The sequence below is a fragment of the Barbus barbus genome (assembly GCF_936440315.1).
Source record: "Barbus barbus genome assembly, chromosome: 22".
Classification (NCBI taxonomy): Eukaryota; Metazoa; Chordata; class Actinopteri; order Cypriniformes; family Cyprinidae; genus Barbus; species Barbus barbus.
The window spans coordinates 15,921,938-15,927,172 of NC_136750.1; positions in this window are offsets into that span (position 1 = coordinate 15,921,938).

Below are 5,235 nucleotides of genomic sequence, written 5' to 3' on the forward strand. Positions count from 1 at the left end.
AAGTTAATTGGCATCAGGTCTTTAACATGATTAGCTATAAAAGGGATGTCTTAGAGAGGCAAAGTCTCTCAGAAGTAAAGATGGGCAGAGGCTCTCCAATCTGTGAAAGAGTGCATAAAAAGATTGTGGAATACTTTAAAAACAGCATTCCTCAACGTCAGATTGCGAAGGTTTTGCTAATCTCCTCATCTACAGTGCATAACATCATCAAAAGATTCAGAAAAACTGGAAAAATCTCTGTGGTAAGGGACAAGGCCGAAGACCTTTGTTGGATGCCAGTGGTCTTCGGGCCCTCAGATGACACTGCATCCCTCATCAGCATGATTCTGTCATTAACATAACGAAATGAGCCCAGGAATACTTCCAGAAACCACTGTTGGTAAACACAATCCGCCGTGCCATCTACAGATGCCAGCTAAAGCTCTATCATGCAAAAAGGAAGCCATATGTGAACATTTCAGCAGGACAATGCAAAACCACATACTGCAGCTATTACATCAGCATGGCTTTGTAGTAGAAGAGTCCGGGTGCTAAATTGGCCTGCCTGCAGTCCAGATCTTTCACCTATAGAGAACATTTGGCGCATCATTAAACGAAAAATACATCAAAGATGACCACAAACTCCTCAACAGCTGGATACCTATATTAGGTATGATTGGGACAAAATTCCAACACCAAAACTCCAGAAAACTCATAATCTCGATTGCCCAGACGTTTTGAAAAGAAGAGGAGATGCTACATCATGGTAAACATGCCCCCGTCCCAACTATTTTGAGACCTGTAACTGTCACGCTCCACTGGGAGCAAGGAGCGAGGAGACGAGGAGCAACTTCCAGAAATAAACGTTTAATGATACAATCTTCGAGGAGAACATACATTGAGCGAGGTGAAGATAAACAATACTGTCTTGGAAACACAGGAAGACAAGGAAACACAGGACTAAAATAATGGGACTAATCAAGGAGAAATTAAAGGGACACAGCTGGGATCCAATAAACCTAACGAGAACGGGAACAGGAAAAATCTATATATATATGGACATAAGAGGGAGGGAAACACAGGACACGGGTACACAAGTCTGACAGTAGCAGGCATCAAATTTGAAATGAGCAAATTTTGACCATAAAATTGACAAATTTGGCTCATATGATTTTAAATTCTGGTAACACTTTAGAATAGGGAACACTTATTCACTATTAACTACCGCTTTTCCCTCAATAAATTCCTAATTTGCTGCTTATTAATAGTTAGTAAGGTAGTTGTTAAGTTTAGGTATTTGGGATGTAGATTAAGGTCATGTAGAATAAGGTATTAATATGTGCTTAATTACTACTAATAAATGGCTAATATACTAGTAATATGCATTCTAATAAGCAACTAGTTAAGAGACCCTAAAATAAAGTGTTATCGAAATTCTTTTAGTTTTCATTTTATTCAACTTTAAAAAACGTCCCAACATTTCCGGAATTCGGTTTGTAAAAACTCATGACAAAAAGTTGAAACGAAGAGATATAAAGTCATAAGTATAACATTTCCTAATTGTTGTTATGATGAATTTTTATCTCATAATTCAGACTTTTGTCATAATTTAACTTTTATCTCATAATTATGAAAAAGTTGAAATTATGAGAGAAGCCATAATTATAACAAAAATGTCAACTTATATCATGATTGTAACTGTATGTTATTGTAACTGTGCTTTTATTTCATAATTATGATTTAGTATCTCGTCATTTTTGATCAGTGCTCTTCCACTGGCATTCACACAATCAAAGTAGACAGTGGAAACTAACTGTTGTTAAAAGGTGAAACAAAATAAAAACAGATCAATTTGAGGGTGTCAGAAATATTTAACTGGGAATGAGGTTCTTGTTAACCTGAGTTAGAACTGACAATTAGAGTAGAAACCCTATTGAAACTTTCTTAGCATATGCTACTCTGTTGCTATCTCGCTTCCACTGTTCTTTTCTCATCATTCTGTCTATAATCTCTGAAACATCCATCTTGAAATGATTTGTGGCGAGTGTGCAGATTTGGATGAGCTGGGAGAAATTTCCACTCACCCTGGTGCCATGGCACATGTGCTGTGTTATTGAGCCAAGAAGAGCCCATGCCTGGCTGTTACGGAAGAGGTTCCTGTACCGCCTCCCTCGCACCACCAGAGGGAGCCATCTCCCGAATATTAGCACTCTCATGAACTCCAATTCCCATCATACCTCATACCTGGGACTGATTGCACATCACACCTGCACCTCATTTACACACACACATAAAAGCCACTCACTCACACCACATCCCTGCGAAGTCTTGATTTGTCCTGGCTGTCACTACTGAGCGTTTTCTACCCGTGTTTGATTTATATCTCGACTTTGGACTGTTCATGTTTCTGATTGTTCTCTGCCTGCCCCGACCTGAATTGTTTATTGGACTCTGATTCTCGCCGCCTGCCTCGACTCTTTGCCTGACTCCCGACTCTGCCTCTGCCTTGCCTCTATTGCACTGTTTTGCTGGTATTTGACCCTGCCTGTTTGATTATTCTAATAAAAGCTGCAAATGGATCTAACCCAGTCTGATCATTCGCAACAGAAGACTTCGCCTCCACATGATCCAGCAGCTCTCATGTAACTCTCCACCGAATTATCAGCCCAAGCCTCACAATTGTCGGTGCATCAGCAACAGTTGAATCGACTGACAACTTTAACCGAGGAACTGGTTCAGGCATTGCAAGGCCTCCGCTTGCCAACCACCTACACCACGACCGCTCAGTCACCCACTCCAAGTAACCCCCCGCCTGCGGCCACCTCTCCAGTCAGCCCTCGACTCGCTTTCCCAGAAAAGTTTGACGGTACTCCCACCAAATGCAAAGGGTTCTTACTGCAATGCTCACTCTTCGTCAGCCAACAGCCATCATTATACCCCTCTGAATAAAGTCGAATAGCTTTTGTTTGTTCATTACTCACCGGGAGAGCATTGGAGTGGGCTACAGCAGTCTGGAGGACGGATGGGTCCTCATTCCCCACCTTTGAGGCTTTCCTCCAGCAGTTTCGTGAATTGTTCGATCACCCCATCGAGAAGGGGAGTGCCGGAGAGCAATTATTAACCCTCTCTCAGGGAAGAAGATCGGTGGCTGAGCTCGCGCTGTCCTTCCGCACTCTCGCTGCTCAAACCACCTGGGTGGAGGACACGCTGAAACTTCTGTTTCGAAGGGGATTAACCCCGGAACTGCAATCCGAATTGGCTTGCCGGGATGAGGGGAGAAACTTGAGTGAATTCATTGATCTTGCCATTCAGATTGATAACCTAATCCGTTCACGACGCTCGATGCGAGCCACGCCTCACTATTCCCATGAAACTGCCACCGTTCACGAACCCATGCAACTAGGTACCACTCATCTCACTCCAGAAGAACGTGAGCACCGTATGCAAAATCATCTGTGTCTTTATTGTGGCCAGCCAGGGCACATGAAGATCTCCTGTCCGACTCGTCCATCGCCCAAGTCTCAAACGGTGAGTGTTATCCAAGATCAAACGGTCGTTACCACAGCCCTATTAGATTCTGGGGCAGCTGGGAACTTTATGTCAAGTGAATTTGCCTCCCAATGCAAACTGAAACTAACCCCCTGTAACTCCTCCCTGACAGTGGAGGCGCTAGACGGCCGACCCCTCGGAGGAGGAGGAATTCTCAGTCTCACAGAAGAGGTCAAACTACACATTGGAACCTTGCATTCAAAACTGCCCTGGCTGCGCACCCACAACCCCTACATTTCCTGGAAAGAGGGCCAAATCATCCAATGGGATGCCACATGTCAAAGTCGCTGTCTGTCAAAAGTTTCCAGAGTCCTTAATTGTACTCCCAACTCCTCTGCTCCAGACCCAGATGCACTGAACTTGCCTTCTGAGTACTCTGACCTCACTGAAGCCTTCAGCAAGAGATTGGCATCCCAACTACCTGAACATCGCTCTGTCGATTGCGCCATTGATCTTATGCCTGGTACCACACCACCTAAAGGAAGAATCTTCCCACTGTCTCAGCCTGAATCCGAAGCTATGAAACACTACATTGAAGAAGAATTGGCTAAAGGATTCATCAGACCTTCAACTTCCCCAGCGTCAGCCAGGTTCTTCTTCGTGAAGAAGAAAGATGGAGGCTTGCGGCCATGTATTGACTACCGCGGCTTGAACGACATCACAGTTAAGTTTCGATATCCATTGCCCCTGGTTCCAGCCGCCTTAGAACAGCTCTGCCGAGCCAAGTTTTATACCAAGTTAGACCTGCGCAAAGCCTACAACTTGATTCGCATTCGAGAAGGGGATGAATGGAAAACCACATTCTCTACCACTAGTGGGCACTATGAGTACTTAGTTATGCCCTTCGGCCTCGCCAACAGTCCTTCAGTGTTCCAATCCTCCATGAACGATATCTTCCGAGACATGTTGGATAGAAGATGGGTAATCGTGTACATCGATGATATCTTGATTGTTTATTGGACTCTGATTCTCGCCGCCTGCCTCGACTCTTTGCCTGACTCCCGACTCTGCCTCTGCCTTGCCTCTATTGCACTGTTTTGCTGGTATTTGACCCTGCCTGTTTGATTATTCCAATAAAAGCTGCAAATGGATCTAACCCAGTCTGATCATTCGCAACACTGGCAGACGGTTCCTGTGGAGGAGAGCACCAGCTTCCACTGCCCACTTTCATCATAGCGTGCTCCTTCTGATCAGAAGAATTAGGATCATTTTAAGCAGATTTTCTGTCACTTCGGCTTCAGCACTGCTTTCTGGAAGACCTCTTTCACTAAATATTCTGTGTAATCGTGCTCTCTGGTGATCTTTTCTTGTCTGTTTATTTTTGTTTTCTGTTATCACCCTCACTCCTTTCTCTTTCAGTCTATCACTGCTCTTTTCACTTTCTTCCATTCATTTTCCTCCCTCTTTTTCTCTGACAGCAGCGGTCAGACAGCTTCTCTTTAACAGAATCCAGATGAGTTAGAAAAACAGGCTGAGGAGAGGAGCCCATTAAAGTGTGGACCCTGTCATCATTCCTCACGTGCTTCTACAGTCCCGCCGGTATGAGCTTTACACTGCACAGTGTGTTTGTGTATCTACATATGCTTCTTAAATCAGACAGTCAGTAAAATTTTGTTATGATTGATTTACAGTCACTCTGATGGAAATTAAATCTGTTCTGGAGTCCGGCCACCCCCGCAGACTGTCATTTAGCTGATCGGAATCATT